This window comes from Cyanistes caeruleus, chromosome 1 (genome assembly GCF_971803275.1).
Source record: "Cyanistes caeruleus chromosome 1, bCyaCae1.hap1.1, whole genome shotgun sequence".
NCBI lineage: Eukaryota > Metazoa > Chordata > Aves > Passeriformes > Paridae > Cyanistes > Cyanistes caeruleus.
In genome coordinates this window covers 129264942-129289241 of record NC_141701.1, presented here as the reverse complement: position 1 = coordinate 129289241, position 24300 = coordinate 129264942, and the positions used below count along the sequence as shown (strand labels likewise).

At 37.1% G+C, this 24300-nt stretch overlaps 1 protein-coding gene across 4 annotated transcripts in view; it reads right to left on the bottom strand.

Moving 5' to 3' along the window:
- Positions 1-10747: 10747 nt before the first annotated feature.
- Positions 10748-24300, bottom strand: part of LOC147655898 (uncharacterized) — a 34497-nt gene continuing 20944 nt past the window's right edge. The window contains exons 2-4 of one of the 4 annotated variants that reach the window (XM_086857413.1): positions 16760-17689; positions 15950-16046; positions 13789-14500 (exon numbers count right to left, since the gene is read on the bottom strand). The gene's annotated coding sequence lies outside the window, so the exon portion shown is untranslated. Of the gene's footprint in view, positions 11505-13788; positions 17690-24300 lie in introns of those variants that run through there. The other 3 variants (XM_086857418.1, XM_086857424.1, XM_086857407.1) reach the window with 3 other exon arrangements.

The window sequence follows — 24300 nt, the reverse complement described above, 5'->3', positions numbered from 1 at the left end:
CTAAAGCTATCAACAAGAAAGCAACCTCACATTCATACCTCTGACCCCGGTACTGCAAACAGTCAAATATCTGTGAGAACTCTCCACACAGTGTCCTTTGTGCATATGCAATTCCAAGATGCCTGAGCTAATTTATCACCCTAATATCTCAAAAAATCTGGGCCTGAGTATCTGCAAAAGGGGTTAATATATTAAAACATATATTTATGTTATTTGTAGACAGGAGCTCTTAACCAAACAAATTTTCACAATTACATAATAAAGCCAAATTTGAGTTTGTTATTTGACACTGAAATCTGCACTTTATTGCACCTAAAAGGGGGGAAAATGTCTAAAAATAACACTTAATTATCTTCTGGTTATTTCCAGACACACAAAGTGCTGAGGTTTTGTCCTTCTTAAGAAGATTATCTTCGCTTTTTCCTCTGGAATGCATGTAAAACAGCTCTTGCCTTGCTGCAAGCTTTAGGAAAAACGTTCACTGCTAAATTACCTGTTGTCTGGGGACTTAACATTTTGCAATAAGCTGCTGAAATTGCATTTTAATAAGGAGTCTTGACCTGTACTTTGTATTTCCCTTCAAGGCTCTACAAGCCATTTTTCTTATGGAGGTCCTGACCTGAGAAGCTCAACCTGGATAACCACAGCCAGAGGGGGATAAAATGCAACACCTAGGAGATTTCAGTAAACAGTAAAACCATTCCAACTTAATCTGTGCTAAAATGCTAGGAATGTGAGAGCCACCGATGATGCCCCTTGTCTGTGTGTCTGACTGAATCCTTTATTTTCTGGGAGGAAAGCAGAGCCTGGGAACTAGGCCAGATGCCTGCCACTTACCTTAAATTGATCAGCCACTTTAAGATTAAAAACACTGAAAACTGCAACTCCATGAAAACAAGGCTTCCTTCACATTAAATGCAAAATGCAACATTGGGCTTGCTGTGATCTCTTTTTCCATTTTGCTCAGTGTGCAGTTTTTCCATTTCTGCTCAAAGGTAAGAGCCAAAAGCATCTTGGCCAAGTATTCATTAAAGTTTATATAAAAAGAAATTTATGGTTATTTAGGAGTTGGCATAAAAGCATGTTGTTGCTGGAGAAGAAATATAGTTTTGAAACAGTTTGAAACACTGCATGTCTTATTTGAAGTAAAAGCTATGTTCTATCTTTGCCTGTTGTATTTAAAGAAGTATTGAAGTATGTGATTGGGAGAATCAGCAGGTAAATTTCTCAGTGGTTTTATGTACTGTAAATATTTAGTCAATTCAAGAATTTACTTTGTTCTGCAAGAATTATTTCATTGCTGCAATAAAGATAAGTATAGAGATAAAATAATGGAACAAAGTCATCATTCATTCAAGCAGGTGCATCTATATGAGATTAATTTTTTTTTCCCTGTGTATGTCTTTCCTGGAAAAATTGATTAAAAGTACAGTACCAAAAACCTATTCGGCAGAAAAAATTGAGGTTGGATTCATACTCAGATATGGATATTCCCAGATGATGATACTGGCAAAGTCCAGTAGAATTTGTCTTGTAACATCATTTTTTGTCTTCTTAACATCACTTCCTGAATTAAAACAAGAAAATCAAAGAAGACATATTTAAATCAAAATTATTAAGGCTATATTTTGATTTTTCTTGGTGTGGAGGTAACTAGAAATACCTCCTCTCTAACACATGTTGGCAAAGTGCCAATATGAATGAAACCTGTAATTTCACCTGTTCTCAGTGCTGGACGCTTTAATTAAATTATTTGAACGGTTTCTCTCTGCTGTGTCTTGACACAGTGATAAAAATCACCATCATGTAAGCCACTGGTTATTCCCATAACATCCCAACACTGGTGCTGTGCATGTGCAGTCAGTCCTGTGGGAGCATCAGTGAGTTTGTTCGGGCTGGGCTGTGGTGTCCATACCAGCTCCCTGGGGACCACCCTGAGCGTTCACTCAGGGGCCCAGGGCGAAGGCAGGGGGAGCGCGCTCCTGCTCTGCTGCTGCTCTGTGCCTGCCAGCAGCTGGATTTTCTCCCTTCTCTCTTAGGGGAGTCATTTGCTTGTTTTTAATCCTTCTCCTCTCATTTTAAGGTCAGAGCAAGCAGAAAAGACACGTGACTTTCTGGCCTTGGATGTCTTAGAAGCTGTAAGATGCTGGCCCTCCAATGAGTTGACTTAATTAGGGGGAGTTCAGCCAGCTAAAGGAGGCCAAACGTAAAACAGAAAAATATACTCCCATGGAGGCAGATTAGGTTGGTTAAAAGGAGAAAAGCTTATGTTAGTTTACACAACCTAATGTCCAAGAGTGTCTGATTTTAGATTTGTCTCTACATGTTTCTGCTTTTGTGGGAACCTCTGAAGTCACCGAGCGGAATGGCCATGGCACAGGAAGACAGACAGTTCTAAGGCCTGGAGGTTTCCACTCATAAGTACACAGCTACCTGGAAGGCAAAGGAGCAGAGACATCTCTCCCCTGAACCTTGGAGAATTATTTTGGTGCCTTCTTTCCACCTACATGGAAGAAGTCAAAAGCTAAAGAAAGCAACCATTGCCCCAAAGAATTTATAGGAGAAACTCAAATTTCGTTTTTGAAAATGCAGCCAGTAAACTTGGAGACCTCTTTCTGTTTTCCACCAAGATAATACATAAACCCACTTGCGGATTTATAAGCTACACAGAATGCCTCTAGTGAGAAAGTGTAACCTCAAAGACAGAAGGCAATAAAGAATATGTACCTCGGTATACATCCTGGTGTGTGGAGATGCCTCAGAAATACATAAGGACAGTGGGTTAATCAACACTCTCACAAAATGCATAGCCAAAGGTGTGGACTGTGGAAAATAATGTATTGCTTTTGGAAATCTGTGGATTTGAAATTCCTGAGCCATATGATCTATTTTCATCATAGATTATCTGTAGGGGCTTTTTGAAAGCTTTTATCCTTTTGGTACTCTAGGCATCCTTGGACGATGAGCTGTGTGATGTAATTACAGGCTTGATATTCCTTTTGTTTGTTTGAAATCTGCTATCTGAGAATTTTATCTGGTGATTCTTTATTCTTAGGATAGGTATAAATGAGAAAGTTACTGTTCCTATGCATCCTCTCCTTTCACTACCCTCTGAATTTCTGCTCCACCCTGTATAAATTGTTCTTCACCAGGTCTAAAAGTCCCAAACTGAGCAATGTCTCCATGTATAGAAGTCTCTCCATACTCTGACTATCAATATTGTATCTCTGTGTCTCCTCTAGTTATGTCATAAATATTTAGAGCAGGCTTCCCAGAACAGTAAACAATACTCACTTTTTTTTACTTGCACAGAATGGTAACATAGTAGCATAATGTTGTTTTCCCACTTTATTCTTGCTTTGGCTTGTTGGGTTTTTTGAGATATCTTAGGCATAGAACCAATATCTTTGGAGAACTGAGTCCAAGATTTCTCTTTTCAGTGTCCTTTTTAGTGCACAGTTACTTTATCAAGTAATACCCCAAGAACATTCTTTTTTCCTCCTTGTATTACAACTCTACAGAGACTGCAGGTAGTGAAGACTATTTTCTTTTACCTTTCTCCCCTAATTGATAATTACCTTTTTAATTAATGGAATTGCCTTCCTCAAGGCATTTACAATAATTTCTGTTGAGGAGCACTGTCAAAGATTTTTTGGAAGTTCACTGAAGCTGTATAAACCATCAGAGCTTTTCTAAAATAGAGTCTAGCAAAAATCTTCAGTGGCCAGAATAAGTATGATTTTTCTGCAAAAGGTTTGTCAAGGTCTCTTCTGATAGCTTCTAATATATTTTAATTCAATATTTTCATGCCCTTTTTCTGGTGCTGAAGGAACATTTGTTCAAATTTTACTAAAACTGGTTTAAAAATTGAAACATATTGGCCAGCTTTCATTCCTTTAATTTAGCTTGTTGTTGGGGGAACTTAAGTGATGACATAGCTAAATAGTACATCTCATAGTTCAGCAACATCTGGTTCTGGTGATTTGTTCCTGTTTATTGGATAGATTTGTTTGAAACTTCTGCTGACATGTCAATTTGATACAGTGCCTCAAATTCTTCCCTTCTGAAGAAAGGCTGTTTGGACTCTCCCTAAGGCTCTTTGTGATGAATATCAATACAATAACTTATTTAGCAACTTTGCCATGACTGTATCTTTCTCAAGTGCTTATTTTAAATTGTGATCACCTACTTGGCAGGGTCTGACAGGCTTTCTGCTTCTGATATATTTGAAAAAGTTTGTAGTCTTAGTTATTATCCACTCAAATAGCAATTCCTCAAAATATTATCTGATCTGGTTTATTATGACTTTATTTGCCCAATCTTACATACTCTAAGGTTTTCCTTACCTGAACACAATTTTTTACAGGACCAGCTGCTCTCTTTAAATTTCTAATATTCTCATCTACTGTTAAAATATGATGATTTTGTGGGGTAGGGTTGGTCAGGTTCTTTGTGCGACTGTTCAAAAATCTCTTTGGATTGATACTATTCAATCACCTTGAGATTATAATATGATGCCAGTAAACAGTCTTCATGCCACATGCAAACATTTTACCCTTTTAGATTACAGTTTCTGATTTTATTTTTAGAAGTGTCCTCAATTTAATGAAATGCTGTTGAAGAGGGTAGCATATATTTCAGGTCCCTTCCAACCCAAGTTCTTCTGTGATTCTTTCAGTCTTGTGAAACTTTCATTCTTGCTGCTAAAAGGGTTTTGAATTAAAAAATGTTATCCCTCTTCTCCTCTGGGTCCTTTATTGGTCCTCTTTGTACTGCTTAGAACTACTTGAAGAGTTGCCTTCTCTCTTATCAGTTGCTAATTAGTTGGTCTAGGAGGGTTACAAAAAATCCAGTCTCTGCACTGCAACCTTTCTTACACAATCTACATGGACATAAATAAACTCTGCAGATATTGCCATGCTTTTTGTCCTGTTGGCTCCCTTGCCTCCCTTGTGTCTCCCTCCTGTGTCAAAGTCATTGTTATTCTCTGAGCTGGGTGACTGGTGGGAATGACCTGATGTTATACACTTAATATTTCACTCTTGTGGCTTTCACCAATTTCTGCCTTCTATGTGCTTTTTTAATATCTTAATTTCTCCTTCGATATTTCAGCTCATTCTGCCATTGTTAGACTTGTAGTATATATTTAGAAATACTTCTAAGTTTCTTGTTATCCTGTCTGTTTTTACATCCTCTGTTTAAAGATTACTGTACTTGAAGCTGTTCTTTGCTGCTTTCTTTTTTAGTCGTATCAACTTCTGTCCTATCTTTTATTTAAGGATACAGGTGTTTATAGCTTCCTGTCTAGAGGATGCAGCATTCCAAAATCTCCCTTACTTGCCAGCTATCTTTCAAACTTAAAAAACTTCCATTTGACCTTTTCTATTTTTAGTGTCAGCAGCCTGATTCCATTTTAATTTAAATGAAGATCATCCTTCCTGCTCTATTTATTAAAAAAAAATCCCCTCAGAAATCAATTCCTTATTTCCTTTATTACTTTTACTACCAGGCATTGAAACATAATTTGCTCTTTTTCATGATTGCATTGATGGTGAGAAAGAACCACTGCCACAATGCCAAGCACTTCAGCAGGAATTACAGTAAGTAATTGCTTTTCGGATGTTGTAAAGTTTGAAAATTACTTAATACATGTATTTGAAATCTGTGGAATTTTTTTTAATCTATGACGTTCAACTGCTAGGTTTTAAAAGTACTAAAACCTATCAGAGCAGAGTTTAAGCTCTGTAACTTCTACTGTCACAAAGCTAAATTGTATTCTTAGCATATGTACTGGTTTTGCATGGCCTGGTTTTGGTAGAGGGGTTAGAAATGCTGATAACTCCTCTGTGATAACATATTTAAGAATGTTCCTAAATATATAAGAATTTTCTCTATTACCACCATTTCTAATTGGCCAAGCCTTGGCCAGAAGAACATCCATCTTTGAAGCCATCAAGGATTGCCTCTGCTGGACATAATGGAAGCCACCTTTGTGGCCCCCCACTTTTATAAACCAGGACATGCAAAACCAATATGGCATATGTCAAAATTTGACCAAACCTGGAGCTTACAAGCTCTCCCTGAAATTAACTGTTAAAATTGTTCTTAAAAAACTGTCTAAAAATTGTTAAAGGCTTCTGAAACTGGCCAAGATGTAGAAGTGAACCAGAATTTATCTGTGCAGGATTAAAAAAATTGTTTAACCCTGAAATTAAATTTAGTGCAAATAATTTTTTAAGTCTGATACTAAATTTTGAAAGAAGAGGTCAGTGAGGAGTTTAGTTGGAAACTTATAGTTTATGAGTAGCTAAACTGAAAGTTCACCTAGGGTCTCTTAGGAAGTCTAAACAGAAAATACTTGAGTCCATGAACAGGGAACACTGTGTAGGTGAATATGCAAATACAATGCCCCACTTCACTTTTGCCTTTGCCCCTTGCCCTAGTGAAAGTGAAACTATTGCAATATTTTTGAAGGCACAAAAGTTAAATATCTGTCCACTAAATGTTAATGAGAATTGTATCCCATATGTCTCTTGGAACCTTTGACATACTTCCTTCAGACTCCGAAGTGACTGATGCTCTTCTGAAAATGTCATCCAGATGTCATTTTTTTTCCTTGACTAATATTATAATTGAAAAATTCAATCTCAGAATTATACTTCTGAGATGTATGTGGAAGTACAACAATCCAGAGGTTCAGAAAAAATCTCAATATCCCAGAGACATAAAGAAGAGATCTCAGGAAAAAGAACAAATCCTCTGATTTCATCAGTTTTCTACCAGTTAACATAAATTCTTAGTGATTATCAAGGATCGTGTAAATAATTATTTCTGATTGGATCTATCTCCAGAAAGTTACCTGCAAGAAGCTGTCACAAAAATGATCAGAAACGTGATCAGAAAAATGTTTTTTGCTCAAATTAGGAACACATACCTGCTTAAACAAAACTCCAGAAGAAATAAAGCACGGCTTTGGTGTAATACCAAAGAGGTAAGCTGGACTCATTCAGAGAATCATTCAGAGCATCGGAGAGTCAATCCTAGAATAGTTTGGGTTGGAAAGGACATTTAAAGCTCATCTCATCAAATCCTCACTGCAATCAGCAGGGACATCTTTGCCTAGATCAGGTTGCTAAGGGACACATCCAACCTGACCCTGAATTTTTCCAGGGATGGGGCATCCGCTACCTCTCTGGACAGCCTGTTACAATGTTTCAACATACTCTTTGTAAAAAAATGCAAATTCTCGTATCTAATCTAAATTGACTCACTTTTTGTTTGAAACCATTAGCCCTTGTCCTATCACGGCAGGCCCCACTAAAAAAGTTTGTCTCTATCTTTCTTACACACCCCCTTTAAGAACTGAAAGGCCACAGTAAAATCTCCCTGGGGCCATCTCTTCTCCAGACTGAACAACCTGAACTCTCTTAGCCTTTCCTTGTAGGAAAGCTGCTCCAACCCTCTAATGAACTTGGTGGTCTTGTTTGGACCCACTCCAACAGGTCCACACCTTTTCTGTGCTGGGGACCCCAGAGCTGCTTGCAGACCTCCAGATGAAGTCTCACCAGAGCAGAGTAGAGGGACAGAATCACTTCCTTCACCCTATTGGCCATGTCTCTTTGGATGCATCCCAGGACACGTTTGGCTTTCTGGGCTGCGAGGGCAAATTTATGGCTCATGTCCAGTCTCTCATCTACCAGCACCCCACAGTCTTTCCCAGCAGGGCTGCTCTCAGTTCCCTCATCCCTCAGCCTGTGTTGACACCAGGGGTTTTCCTGACCTAGGTACAGCACCTTACACTGGGCCTTGCTGGGCCTCATGAGGTTCACATGGGCCCACTCCTCCAGCTTGTCCAAGTGCCTCTGGATGGCATCCATCAAGTGCACCACACAGTTTGTGTCACCTGAAAAATTGCTCGGGCTACACTCAATCTCTCTGTGTCACTGATGAAGACATTTAAAAGTGCTGATCCCCACATGGACCCCTGATTTCCATAAGGACATTGAGTTGTTGATCACTGCAGTGCCTCATACCCAAAGTTGTAGAATGTGTTAACAGCTGCACATCACAGTTTGTCTACTGTTTGTGCTGGTTTGAGACTGGACTTTTTGGACCTTTAATGTTAGACTTCAACTTGGACATCAGCAATATTCTTCTCCAACCCGGTTATCTTTTGAACCCTGAAATTTGGAACAAAATGGTCATCTTCTATCTTTGAAATGAAAGAGGTGGTCCTATGTTACAAGCATTTAATTGCAAAATTCCAATTGCTGTCACCTTTGACATCCTCCTTGTGTGAGCTGTGGAAAGGATGGAAAGACGAATGTTGAAAAAGAATCTAGCAGGCTCCTGAAGGGATTTATACCTGTTCAAAATTTGCTTTAGTAAAAGGAATGCCCTGTACCTGCCTTGAGAATAAGGTAAAGATGGCTAAAAGAAAATTTTCTATATGTAAGAAACTAATATTTTTCACTAAAATTATTAGTCTGGAGAGAGTGATGAAGCTAATTTTCTTACTATATTGGAGAAAATTGGCCAGGAAAGTAATGAAGGTAGGAAAACTCACCCTGCCCCCTTCAAAAATAAACCCCCCAAAATAGGGTAAAGCTGGGGCTGTCCTGTGTTTTTCCCAAATGTTGTTTTGCTGACATATGTCTAGCCTGGTGTGATTATGCCATGTTTCACTGAATTAATCAGCTAGAATGACATGAATCATAATAAGAATTGACAGCCTACTCTGTTTTCTTTGTACAGGCTTCAAAATTCAGCAATGAGCACCACTCAGAAGCAGAGGATTGAAATCACATACAGATTTTGGACAGTCATGAACATGAACAATTAAACACACAGAATGGACTTTCAGAATGAATCTGAACAGTGAACCAATTCTTCCCATTTTCCCAACACCAAGGGAGTTCTAGACACTCGTGATGTGAATGTTATTCTCTAGATAGGCCAAAAGTGAAGCAATACCAGAGAGAAGTAAGAAAAATATTTTGCCTGCTTTCTAACTCATGTGTCTTCCAAAGTAATATGAAGGTAGATCATAGCATACCCAAAAGTGGATATGAGCAAAAGCTGAGAAAAAGTAAAATTTTTGCTTAAGAAGGGGCAACCTCTGTGTGCCTTTGTAAGGCTCCAAAATGATCTTATTTGTTTATTTATATGCATTCTTAAAATCAAACCTTGTTAGCTCAAGGATAAGAAATATTTTTACATTAAGTACACCAAAAACTTTAATGGACTTCTTCCATTACAAAGACATGATTGAAATACATCCAGAATAAAAACAGTCCTATATCCAGGCCTCTTTATGACTATGCAGTTATTTATTAAAAATATGATAAAAAGAATCATTCTTCAAAGCAGCATCAGATAGACTTGTCTCATCAGTACCAGATGTTGTCTAACCTGATTTTTCCTTCAACAGCAGGGATTGACACTTTCCAGGACAATTTACACTAGTGCTTCTCCAAGTTTTGAATTTTTAAGCTTCCTTTGTTAGAGTTTTTTTCACTTCCCTTAAGTCAGAATTTGTTCCAGCTCTGTCTCTAAACTATGCTTTAAGCCCTCTTTGTCGTCTTTGTCCTTAGACATCCTTCTATAAAGCCATGAGGTACCAGTAATTCTTCACACTTAAACCTTCCTCAAAATATAGCCCTCCCAGAGGTCCTCCCCGTGCCAGCTTGCATATTCTCCAGATAGGCTTGTTAACAACCAGTGAGACAAAATGAAGTTAATTGTCACAAAGACCGAAGAATTAATGAGCTATGCTATTTAATTCTCCCTCTTTTGGTGATTCAATGTCTGCTTACCTTACTTCTCTGTAATCTCCAGCATATACAAACACCCACTCCAGGCTGCTCTGGAAAAGGAAATTATTTTCTTCTCTGTAAATCCCTTAGTTATTGTTGTCACTTTGCAGTGACAGGTGTAATGAAAAACACATACTTCAATTATATTGTGATGGGCTCTTTCTCCTTTCTTTGAAGTGCTGGGGAATGTGACTTGAAATGTGTATGGCCAGGTGGCCAAGGTGCCTGGGTGGCCAAGAAGGCCACTGGCATCCTGGCTTGTATAATGAGGCCACCAGGACCAGGGAGGTGACTGTGCCCCTGTATTTGGCACTGCCAAGGCCATACCTCAAATACTGGGTTCACTTTTGGGCCCCTCACTACAGGGAAGACGTTGAACAGTGAGTTCAGAAAAGGGCAATGGAGATGCTGAAGGGGCTGGAGCACAAGTCCTACGAAGAGAGGCTGAGGGAACTGGGGGTGCTTAGCCTGGAGAAAAGGAGGCTCAGGGGAGACCTTATACTATCTACAACTTAATGGTCTTTTACAACCTTAATGATTCTGATTCTATGCAAATGCAGGGAAGAAGCCTAGATAGCTGTGCTGCACATGAGGTTACCTGAACTGTGCTTTGGAGGATTCTGAATGCATTTGGTGTGGCTGGATTTTTCTTTCAAATATCTCAATAGTTCCAAATTTTAGTGAAACAACTTACTTTTACCCTTGTCATGTTCACAATAGTAACCCTACAGTATGACCATCAAATCACAGGGGAAAGTGAAAACATAATGTCCATTGCTGTCTGGAACCTTTTGCAAAAGCCCGTGACGACCTACCTGCAATATAATACGATTTCTCTCAGAGACTGAGGCTGGAAAAGGCTGTCAACAGAAACACATAAAAGCAAGGAACACATATCTGTCAGTTAGATTTACTATGTTCAATAAAGCAAATAGGCAACTTATGTTTTTTAATTTGTTGATTCATGCAAGTAAGATTTCCTTGAATGGTCTATTGCTAATCTAAGATAGAAAAGAACCATCAATAAAGTAGGAAGAACTTTATAGCAAAAAAATATTTTGTTAATAATATATCATTGGCAATACAATTACATGCATTGTTTTAGTACATGATTAAATAAGTGAACAATTATAGCCATTTTGAACTGGCAAATTTCCTTGGTCACCAGTAACCCTTCAAAGGAACTCTGGCTGATAAAATGTCTATAAAGTGCTCCTGCTCAGGCATATAAGATTGCACTTGATTACTTTAAAAAAAAAATATTTGCAGTTGTGGTCTGACATACAATAAAATGGAATTACAAAGGAGACCGGTTTTCTCTTTGTTAGCAGCAGCTGCAGATATTGAAACAGCAGCTCCAATAAGAGCATAGCTTACAGAGCACTTCAGCTCATTTTTCTCTACCCAACAGTTTGAATATAGAATATTTGAGCCAATTTATTCAAACCCTTGGAGGTTTTTACACTGAAAGAAAGAGCAAAGAATGAGGTGACATGCAAAGTAGACCTGGGATCATTGAGGTTCTGCTTTAATAAACTGCTTTAATAAAGTGCCAAATTAAAAAAAAATACCATACTTTTTGAACTATGGTCCTCTTCCTCCACTCTTCTGTAAAACAATGCTTTCTCCACAAATCTAAACTGAACTACAGTGTACTTTGTAAGTGACAAAACATTTTTTCTGGTAGACCTGAAAATGAAAATTAAAATTGTCTCATTTTTTTTCTGGTTTGCTTTTTTCATCTGTTTGTGACAAGAATACAGGAGGCTGGCTTAACAAATATTAGCAATTTTTTGACTGATTTTTCTTAATGTCAAAGCAATAGCTGCACAAATATATTAAAACATACTTTTGCAAATAAGAGCAACTTTTGCAAACAACTACATGCAGTATTTCAGTTTCTTTCTCTTAAGATCCTTTCCGTGCTTGAATCAATTTTTTCCATGATGTGTGACTGTGAGCTGGGAGACAGCTGGTGAAGACTTTCTGGTCCAGGTCACAGAGTTGTGTGTAGCACAGTGCAACATGGATGGAAAGCTATTACTACCTAATGAGCATACAGCAGCAAAATGAAATACATGTTTCAGTCCAAGTGTCCACATCACAAACCCACACATTTTCTGGCAATCCTCTCTGTGTTAAAATCCAAAAACAGGCATGGAATTTTAGCTTGTTCTACTCCTCAGAGATAACCCAACCTTTCAGGTGTGAGGGATGTTAAAAAAATAATACAGAAAAGTGTACTGACTTACTTAGCGAGTTTATGTTCACACAGACAGCAGCAGAGCTGAGTGAATACTGCAAGTAGTAGTTGTGCAAAGCTTTTTACATTCTGAATACCTCTTTATTTGTGCTGCTACCAAGGCACTTTTTGAGGGTTTTGTCTGTTTCTCTTCTGGATAGCAGGAATAGGGTCCAAAGGGCTAATTATCACAAAGCAAAACTGCAAAACGTGAGGTGAACCTCCTCCCAGTGAGCAGCATTAATGAATTTCAGCTACCATGCAGAGATTGATGGTATTTGTCATGCCTAACTTCAGCCATTTCAGAGCTGTACTTAGCTGTAGCCAGGTATCTAGAGTCCTTTTCAGGCACCTAGAGTCCTTCTACAGTCAGTGCACAATGCACAAACACACAAACATGAGTAGCTCCTGAAGGTAGTTTACCCAGCACACCTCACACCTTACTGTTACCTTAGAGGACTTTTTTCTCTCCACTCACCAGAAAGTGTTAAGGATGAGCCTGGACTAGACACAACTCCTGGGTGGCTAAATGTAGATGTGGTGAACCTCATACACCCAGACAAATATATTTCATCAAGAGCATTCCAGTTAATAACCTGATTTAAAAAGTTTAATGTAACTCAAACCTAAAGCAGCAATCTGGGGTCAAGGCGATCAGTTGGTAGCTTGACAAACAGGTGCAGTGTTAGACAGGAAATAAGAACAATAACCCCTGTTCTGTGGGGAGTGACAGCAAGTTTGTAATTTGGCAGTTCCTGACCATATGCACATGTAAAACAATGCCTTCATTATCTAAATCAATAATTAGGTCAGACAATCCCACTCTCAGAGAGATTTAAAACCTAGCATCATCAGGATATGATCTATTGTCTTCTTTATTGCTTTTCAGAGCTGATATTTTACTTGTCTCTATCATTTTCTGTAACAGTACTGTGCAACATTTTGTGTAACATTACTTGAGCCCTCAGATCCTATAAGAGGGAGGGATACTTGGAGGTACTCTAGGAACCAAAAGGTCCCACTACAACACTTCTACAAAATGCTTTTACCAACCTTTCCCTCCTCTTGTCTGCACCAATACCAGGGACATGTTTTGTAGCTTCATTACAAAACAACAACATTATTATTCAGGTTTGGAGCATATAGTATCCCTCCTACATGAAGCTAAATGATTTTTAACCCACAGGCTGACTTTTCAGTGCTGAGATCTAAAAAGCTTCTTTCTTATCCTGTTAGTGTGGTAGATGTAGAAGTCACTTCCCACAAGCATGTGTACCTTCTTCAAATTACTGAAGAGCAGCTCCAAGTAAAGAATGGAATGTTTTAGTTTTCACTTTGCTTCTTACACTTCACTTCTAAATGCTCTTCTATCCCTAACTACGTCATATTTAACATTTTGAGACTTTTCTTCTTTTTTTCCCCCCTCATATTTCCTCAGTTCTTTGAGTTTTCAACATCATTTAGAAGTGTTGAAGTGTCTCTTGGAAGTGTTAGGGAGGCCCTAAGAAGGAGGAATTCAAGCTGAAGATACTCCTTGAAGAAGAGAGAGTAATACTTGCAGGCATTTAATGAATGGACTACATCCATGTGGAGGATATTGAAAAAGATGTTTTAAAGCTAATGAAGGGTATGGATCTAGATCAAAGAGAAGTAGAAAAGAATTTTCTGTCTTTCTTGGAAGATACAACGAATCCGAGTTGTGGGCACAGAAATGAGATTTCTCACTGAGAATTCTGTACAAATCATTAGGAAACAAAGTTTATTTCAGTTTCTTTTAACAAGCCAGGAGATATTGGACAAGCCAGCAGGAGTTTTTTGGGAGACCTGAAACTGAGCCCTGAGATCACATCCTTACTACTGGGCAAGAGCATGAGAAAACATGGTAGTGCTGCAAAGTCAGCTTTTTTCAGTTATTTTAATGGTGTTCTGGAGAGATGACACCTACTCTGACTGAGCAAGCTGGAGATAACCAGGTGAAAAAGAAAAAGACTCTGGAAGGTCTTGTCTCCAAACAGTATATATTTTAAGTAAAACTAAACCAGCATATGTTGGATTTTATATGATTATTACAACGGTTGCCCTTAATAATTATTTTATAAGGCATAACCCCCCAGCAGCACTAGAATGGTATATATTACATTAATTACTCACAACTGTACACTCCTAGTTCACCTTTGTGTTGCACTGGTTTAGTACCTTCACATTTCTGACTAATGTGAATCTGAAAGCCTGTAAAGAACTAGTAAAAGGTAAAAAAACTCCAGACAACTGCTTAAAATATGGCATTGGGTATACAGAGAATTGATTTCATAGTAGTTTGTTTGCAAGCAGAAGGGAGATGCCCTTTGGTCCATGTCACCTTTCCAATAAATGCTGTCTTGGCATCCTGAATCTTTAGAATAAATACAGATTTCTCCGTTTGTAAGATGTCTGCATAATCAACCTAAGTAGAAAAAAACCAGAACTAATCAAGGTACACAGAGCTGGAGGAAGCAGAGGAAAGATCAGATTTTCAGGAAAAAACCTGAATTCTTTGAAGTCTGCATTTGAGATGAGGAGGCCATTGACAGACTTGTAATTACAGACAGAAAACTGATAGATGTGTGATTACAGACAGATGGTTAGCTCAGCAGGAGCTTCTGACAGCTGGGCTCCAGCACTTCTTCTAAGTCTTTATGACCTGATCTTTCTTCAGCACATAAATATTCATGTACTTACATTTTTATGTATGATTTAGGTGTAAACCAAATAATGGTTCTACAAGGTGCTGAACAGTTTTGCCTTTAAAATTAACCATGAAAACTTACACCAGGTGATTAAATTTAAGCAGACCTGCTGGCTTTATTGGCTTTTGTAAATCTTTCCAATGGATTCACTGCCCTGTGTCTCAACAGTCATGGGTAGGTTTTATTTAACCTGACTTTGGCTAAGTGAGGTGTCTGTTTTAAGAGTCTTCAAAGCACTCCTTGACTCCCTATAGAGGAATGACAACCTTCAGAAGGAAATTCCTTGTGCCCCAGTAAGATGTCTCAAGCATGTGGGAATAATCATGCCTGTTAAATAGTTTGGATTAATTTTTAGATTGGTTAATATTAATAAAAAATAATTAATATTTGCCTAAACCACATTTTCTGGGACATTAAAAAAAACAAACCAAAAGAAAAGCTCATCTTGTTTCCAACAAACTTTTCCAAACCAAAAGTAGTATGATGACTAGCTCTGGCTGAGGATCTTAGAGCACTTCTGTGTTCACCAGTTTAGGTGCATCATTGAATTATGCACAAAATCATATACAGGCACCAGACTTTCATTTCTTGGCAAAGGACCTCAAAATAGGAGGGGATAGGGCATAGGACAGAAGTAGCAGTTTGCTTTAATTAGGTTTCCAAAGTACATAATCTTGTGATCATCTTGGGGCAAGCTAAAACAATCCCATGAAACAGAAGTCTTCTCTTCCCTTTCCTTTATCTCTGACTTAGGTCCTTTTAACCTCTTTGTTCATTCTTTCACTCTTCATACCAATTTCCTCATCATAGGCAGGGTGATAGATTTCTTTGATTTATTTTATAAGAGTTGCAAAATCTGAGGCACCTCAGACAGCAATGTATGAGACAGATATTTCTCTCATCATTATTTAAACACTTTACAAGTAGATCAAACACTGTCTCATTTTTCATTGCAGTAGTCTGAATGCCTTGAGAGTTATAAATGTGCTATTCTGTACTTGTGGCTATGAGATCCATCAGACATCACTTGTCTGATGTTTTAGTGTAAAAAAACAATTTTAGGCTATTCTCCCTGAAACTTTCTTTTCCCTAAGGTAACTTCTTATTTTCTAAAGAAACATAAAGCAGAAACATAAAACAGTTCAAGTCAAATGTCTGTAGATTACCTTCTAGTTTTGGATGTCTTCTCACATGCATTTAGGAATTAGTCCATTGTGTTCAGCTCCCAGTCAAGTCATGCAGTGTTACATTATGCTGTGGTTTCTATAGACAGCACAATAGCAAAATTAACAGTGTGAATTTGGAAGCAATGGCCACTTTTGCAGAGCTGTCAAAACCACATACTGCCAACAAATATTTCCAGATCTTTAATTAAAATGCATCTCTGTCTTCCCTGCATTCATTACATATTAGATCTGCACTTGCAAACTCTGCTGAATGGAGTTGTTCCAGACAGAAGTAAGCCAGGGATAATTTGTACCACTCAGTCCTTGCAGATTAAACATGGTCCTACTTTTAAAATGAAGAGATGACTAGCAATTTGACAAGCTTTGTTGCCACTCATTTATAAGATCTGACTTAAAACTAAATGTTCCATATGATAAGGTGCAGAAAAAATAACTTCAGTCTTCCTAATTGCTAGCTGTATGCTGTTCTAGCACACAGATCTAGAAAAAGACTCATAAACCAAAAGCACTGGCGTTATTTCAACTTTCCCAAACAACTCAGCAATTGTTCCAACTTCTGAGATACAAAGTTACACACCAACACTTTAGACCTGGAAAACTGTTACTGTAGTGGAGACAGTGAAGTCGTCTCCTGCAAGAACCCGTAGTTAACACTGTCTTCTGAAGGCACACAAAGAGACTCTATTGTATTCTCCTTTAGACTTATTGATGATGACCCTCTGAAACTGTGCTCTGTGTTACATGCCACAGAACAGGCTCCAAATGCAGTCCATGAAAATCTTTACTCACCAGCCAGGTAAATGCAGGTCTCTTGGAATAAAGCAGGAGTGAAATATTGATGGTCTAGTCTCTGGTGTTGATTTTATGCTATGTTATTCTTATGTTCCTTGTTCCCACATCGTAAAGTGCAGATATCCAATTTTCCAAGTGTGTCTATATGGCCTTAAAAAAGATAGTTTCTCATTTGTGCATAAAACAAAAGCAGCAGCACTTTACCCTGCTAGATGTGTTTCAGCAGGAATGATGCTACAACACCATGATGGAGAACAATGATATTGGAAATCATCAGGGATTGCAATTTTTAAAAAAAAGCTAAAAAAACCCTAAAAAAAAAAGCTAAAAAAGCTTTAAAAATAACTGTATGTAAAAAGTTTACATGAGAAGGCCAGCTGAAAATAGGGGGTTCCTCATGTGCAATTCCTATCTTCATGTATGAAAATGGTTTTGATTCTGTGTAACTGCACTCACTGAGACATTATAGCATATCAAATTATGACTGAGCCTGGCTGGTAGTTTGTCTGATGTAATGTAATTCTTGATTTTAGGAGTGCTACTTTCTCACAAGAATGTAGTGATCTTAGATCTCTGTTGTAGTGATGGCGTTTGCTAAAAAAGTCCACCTTTGTAACTTAATTAATAGGCATTTCTTTAGGAATCACAACAAAAGGCTATCAGAAAATAACTATGAAGTTCATAACCCTCTCCAAAAGTTGACTTTTTCTTGAAAGACAAGTTGGGTTTTGTTTTTCTCTATCCAGTTTCAGTTTCAGGCTTCTGGCCTGGTGTATTACAAATGCAAGTAGAAGTACTATCCATTTGCAGTTATTCAAAGGCTCCTCCTGGTGTTCTTCGCAGCAGAATCCTCCCTGAATCTGACTGCCAATTCAAGAGTAGAATTTGTAGGGCAGGACATCCAACTGACATCTGGCTCAATTTTTCCTGAATCATTAGAAATTTAGTAGAAGAAAAAAAAAAGAATCTGTTAACCCAAGGATAAATTTAGGACTCCTTCTGAGTCCTTCTTCCTTCAGAAGATTTTCTGAAAGTATCACTAACTTCTGTTATTTCATAGAAACCCTACAAGTAAATATGAAAGGCACTGATTGTCCAGTTTCATTTCCTAATCATTTGCAAGCACCAAACTACTGTAAAATTAGCATGTGATCATTTTGGAATCACATTATACAGTGGAGTTGACACTTCTAATAGTTCTTGTCACTTTTTCTCCAGTGTAAGTTTCCTCATGTAATAATGCACAATTTGTAAAAAGGTATGAAAGGAGATTTGATTTCATCTTACTTGGGACTATATAATTTAGCCATGTGCAGATCTAGTGCAGAATGGAACCAGTCCCATAAAATGGAAGGAGTTCACCTCTGTAAGAATTATTTACACCATATTACCTTTTGTCTTAGTAGAACCTTGTATTTTTTTTATTACAATCCTCTAAAAACAACTTACTTTAGTAAATATTTATAATTTTTGAGAAACTGGATACCTTAAACTGCTTCAAACTGAGCGGGAATCTGTATCTTTAAGTACTGGAGACTCCTAAAATGTCTAATACAGTCCAATTAATTTGTAAACACCTGGTTCTCTGGAAAATATTTGTCCTACTTTCTTATGTGTTGTTGGCCTATGTTACTCCTTTATATTACATTCACTTTTTAATATCAAAGGTATAAGTATGTTGGTAATTTCCTGTAGTCAGTAATTTTGTTTACATGTAAAAGAGGGCTATGTAAAGCAAGATAATGAAGGACTGATATTTTTGCAATGTTCTTCTAGGACGATTCAATGTTATCCCCTTTGCAGATACACATGAATGTGCTTGTTATAAAGGAGCCCAATTCTATAAAAGAAGCTCTTGTGAGCAGCTAGTCACCAGAAGATGTGTATCCACTGTAAAACGCAGAACACAAGCTTTAAGTTGACTCATTCAAACACTTCTTCAGAGGATCAAGGAACAACAATGGGTTATACTTTATTTTTTTACATTTGTTTTGCAACATCACAGAACAGCCTGCTATAAATTAATTCTGCTTGGTTAAGATGAATAAAGCTAACTGGGAAATTATCTGCCAGTAGATTGGAGTATGCATTTATTAATGGCACTGAATATTTTCTTAAGCAAATACCTGTCATATTTCTCCAGTATTTAGAATTATTTTAAGATTTTTCTTACTTGAGGTAAAGGTGCATCATCCAACCCTGATTTGCTTATTTGTCTAAGAACAGCCATTACCATCAATTTGTAACTCCAATCAAAAAATACTGGGGTCCCATGTATTCTGAAGTTTTCCTGAGTTTTTTATTTTCCTTTTCTGCTATGTCCTCATTCAAAAGCTATTTTAAAATCTCCTTTTAAACATGGACATTCTATTAAATTAAAGTAAATAAAAAGGTAATCTTTTGGATTGTAACAATATTCTTCTGTAGGCTCCACAGTCAATGTATTAAGTATTCATTTGCTTTCTTACGTTTGATCAACTCAGTCTTACTAGGGGTATATCTATAATCCAGTAAGTCACAGAATTGGGTTGTTTTTTGACAAAATCTGAATAGAACCCTATTCTGCTAACAGAATTTCAATATCTTGGCTTTGATTTTGTGGTTTGTAGACTTAAGTAAATTTTATTGAAAGATTTAAAATTTTCAGGTTTTTTTTTTCTTTCTACTAATTTACACTGTTGGTAGAAAAAGAAGTTATTCTGAATTTAAATTTCAGGTCTAAACCAGAAATTCTTATGGCTTTCATTTATAAACCAGAAATCCTCATGGCTTTCTTTTATCCTACATGAAAAGTGTAAGTAATGTATTAGAATGCCCCCTGCAGGAACACTGGCAATTGCCATGTATTTCAGCCATCATCTTTTCAGGGAAGATGTCTGAGAAATCTCCAATTTTAGTTCATTCTACAGCTGATTGCTGTATTAGTCAGTTAGAACAAGATACCCTGCTCATAACATGGAAAACATCAGGAGCTAGGATTCAGATACTAGTTCCCTATTTCATAAGGAGAGCACACTGTTTTTCTCTTTGGGGCTGGTAGGAAAACATACCCTGTATGTATCCACAAGCAGACACCAAATGTGGTCATTGCCTGTTGAAATTTGGAGTTTTACACCGATTTCATCCTCTCACTCCTCAGAGATGTTACTAAGATTGTTATTTTGAGTTAATGTGCTGTTTAGATAAAACTCCCTCTCTCCAAACATATCTTTTTGTTGCCCCCATGGCTGGTGCTGGACTCATCATCTTTCTCACTGTAATGGAATGGGGGTCTGGGGCAAGTACGAGGGGGTGTGCTCCTTACACAGAGTAAAATGTGAATCAGGAAGGTTTGAGCAGGTGAAGAGGGAATGACCAGATGTTTTACATGTTATTTCTACAAATAGCACAGTTTTAGGAAATTATACAGCCCATTTGGAGTCACTGGAAGATGAAAGCAAATAAAAAAACCCAAATCAATCAAACAAACAATACTCAAAATGGTCACCAACAACCAAAAACCTCACTACAAAATGAAAAAAAAAAAAAAGAAAAAGGGGGTAAAAACTAACCAGATAATTCACTATTTTTAAAAACAAGACTGCAGGAGACAGCAACCAAAACCAGCCTCACCTCAGCCAAGTGTCTCTTAACTGACCAGGACACTGTCCTCTCTCCAGGAGCAGTGGAATTTAATCCTATGCATTACTCAACTAGAAGATGTGATTTTCTTTGGAGGAGCACTTGTGGGTCATAGAATTTTTTTTCTGAGAGATCTTCATATGTCATAGAGACAAAGGACAGAAGAGTGCTGAAAGTGACGAGCTTGTCTTTCTTTTATAGTATCAGTATGTGCAGTCTCTCAGTCACTGTGAAGCAGCAGAATGGTATCTCAGACTGTAGCCTACATGCTCAGCAGTCACCATCTGCTAGTAGAGACAACCACTCCCCTTTCTGTGTTCTTTTTGTGATATTTGGCATGATTGATAATGATAAGAAGGAAATGGTGCTACAAATCAGAGATGTAGAATAGATCCTGATCAGAGCTGATTTAAAGAAGCAGAGGACTTGGCTCAGTGCTCCTTACCTAGGAAGACACCAGGACATACTTGCCTCCTTGATGAAAACAAAATATTTAAATTCCCTGAATATTCTACTAATATGTGATTCAGCAGGACATAGCTGGATGAGCTAACCAAATTCCTAAAATGGATTAACCCAACCCGGCTGTCTCATTTAAGGATGATTTAAAGCTAATGAAAAATAAAAATTCCACTTTTAAAGACTTAAAAGAATAACTTAATGAACATGCACACCAGTTTTTTGGAAACTAGTTGAATTTGCTGATCTGAAACCATCTGAATGAGCACTGAGTTTGGAGTTCATCTCTGCCATAACTATAACACAATCTGTCAGTCTCTGGAATTACAGTGGCCTTAACATGGCTGAGGGTGTTTAGACAAACTTATGTGATGTATTTAAGAAGTTTGTGAGTCAAACTGGAGGAAATACACCTCACATCTCTCACTAAAAAAATAGTTAAAATCTATTATGTATCACTGTCAACTCATTCAAACAGAGAGAAATTTACTCTGGCCATCACAGATACTAACAGCTGTTTGAGCATTGTAGCTTTTCCTTTGATCTGTTTTTAGAAAATAGCAGATGATTTAATTCTTCAGATATTTCTTAATATATGGGATTTTTACTGTTCAAATTCCAAAGAGAGTGAGGAAGAGATGGTCAATGCAGCATTTAAAAAAAAAATTGAAACAAAAACACCTGTGTTTTCTGGCTGGACAATATTGTATCAGCCAAAATAGCTGGTTTAACAATTCCGCCTGTGGTAAGCTCCCCATAATTCATTTCATAATTGGGAAAAAATGCAGATTTTCTGACATCATATCAGTGCAGTGTTGGACATATTGTACTGCAGAGAATCCAACAATAACCACTTATTTTTACTCTCCATGATCTGACAAGAATCAATTGACCCAGACTGCAAATGGTGGCAATCCATTTTAATTTGAACTTTTTGGCTCAAAATCTAGACACAAATAATAAACTTATATTTGAATATAAATTAAATTTTATCTATGAACTTGTATTCTTTCTTTCTTTCTTTCTTTCTTTCTTTCTTTCTTTCTTTCTTTCTTTCTTTCTTTCTTTCTTTCTTTCTTTCTTTCTTTCTTTCTTTCTTTCTTTCTTTCTTTCTTTCTTTCTTTCTTTCTTTCTTTCTTTCTTTCTTTCTTTCTTTCTTTCTTTCTTTCTTTCTTTCTTTCTTTCTTTCTTTCTTTCTTTCTTTCTTTCTTTCTTTCTTTCTTTTCTTTCTTTCTTTTCTTTCTTTTCTTTCTTTTCTTTCTTTTCTTTTCTTTCTTTTCTTTCTTTTCTTTTCTTTTCTTTCTTTTCTTTCTTTTCTTTCTTTCCCTTTTCCTTCTTTTAAAAACAAATCAAAGAACGAGAGCCAGAGCCGGAAGTTTGAGAGGCCAGGATCTGAAAACTAGATGCTGGACTCTGTGGAAGAGGAGAAAGGTATCACCTCCCCATTTTGTGGTTTGGATTTATATTTAGATGTTGTCAGTGGGTTTTTTTGTTCATTTGTTTGGGTTTGTTGGGTTTTTTTCTTTTAGGTTTTTGTTTTGTTTTGGTTTTTTTTTCTCTACAGTCCCAATCTCAGTGGTAATGGACTCGTATCATATTACTTGTTTATTGCTAATTTTAAGCCACAGACCAAATCCCGAAACTGGGCTCACAATTCCTCTGTGTTACAAATTAGTAAAATCTGAATTTTAACACTAAAATCTCCTTCTGCAGCTGAGTGGGTTGTTGCTTTTGGACAGGAAATGATCTTCCCACAATAAACTGAAAGCAAGTTTAGGACAATAATTAGTACAAAGAGTGCAGCAAAACCTTGATTCTGACCTTGGCTATCCTGATGCAAATCCTGAATATGATCTTCTCAAGTTTCTCTGAATGGATTGGCAGACTAATATAATTTGACTTTTTCTTCTACAGGGACCCATTCTGAGAGTGCTCTTGTGTTTTTAATCATGTGAGAGCTTTCTGCTGAGAAACTAGCAGGTGGCACTCAGCCTGACATTTCTGGCTTATTTTGCCTTACCTGATCTGATTTCAGAGAGATTAGGGAAAGAGATGCAAATGGACACAGGTTTATGAAGGGAACAGAGAGGATGCAGCAAATGTAAAAGGGGCAGGGATAGTGCCCATTCAATTCCACCTGGCTGCCTGTCTCCAGGGTGACTGTCCTTATCAAAGAACACAACAGAGTCCTATTTTTAACTTGAGTGAAAAAAACAATTGTACTCTAGTTCATATTGAAAATCAATTCAATAACAAACTTCTGTCTGGGAGAGATTGTCTAAGATTCTGAAAGATCTTAAGAATGGTCCAAGTCTTTAAAAAGTAAACAAAACTCAAACAAAAAAACCCTCAGTTGTCTATTGACAACTATTGAATTCTTCCAGACTCCTTCACTATCCCTCTGTCTAGCATAATTTAGAATTGAGTGGGAAGAAGGTATGGAGACAGAAATGAAAAAGAAGGGAAGTGAAAATGGACACAGAAAAAGAGAAGATGAAAGTAAAGAGATGGAGAGAATAACCGCAAAATTATTTTAAAAATATCTTAAAAATTGCATGTAACTTCCAGTTCTTCAAACACAACCCATGACAGAGAAGCAATGCAAACTTTCTCATGATCTAGCCTTCGTTTTCTTTACATATTGCATAATAGGGAACATTCATAAAGGGATTATAAAGGCTAACAAATGAATAATGACTATTATATATACGCTACAGACCTGAATGATATATGCTACACCTGGATTTTGGAATAGCAGTAGAAATGTTATACACAGTTAGAAGAAATACCATAAACCTCAAACCCTTTATTAGAAGCTTACTTGGTTATGCAACTCAGCTTCAGTGTACTAAAAGTTTTCAAAGATTAAGTTTCATCCTCTCTGTAACCAAGTAATTGTAGTTGAAAAGTCATATTTCTGAGGCAGTATTTTTATCTTTATTGACAGTACTTCATGTGATCTAACTGGTATTTAATAGGAACAGAAGCACAGCAAAATTTGTCAGCACTGCAGGCAGAACTAACAACACCACCTACAGCCAAGTTATTCTGACACTTTATAATACTGCTACTAGTGGTGTACAATTTCATTAAAATATGACTTCTGGAATGGAACTGTCCATATCCTCTGTTTCAATGTGGTTAGTCTATGTTGTGGCAGAAACATTTCAGATGTTTCAATAAATAGTTCACCAGCAGTACATTATCTTTGCTTTATATATACCTAAAAGTACCTTCATGAACAGATCCAAGTGTCATATTTTGCACCAGGAATGTGTGAGAAACATAGATTTTAGAGTCTAGCAAAATATTACCAAATTTATACCAATTCTTAAGAACTTGAACAACCTGTTCAATAATTGAACAATTATTTAAGTTTTAAATAATCCATCTCACCTGATCATGCTTGAAATCATGCCTGTGATAATGAACATAAGGTCCTCTACCTGGATACTAAT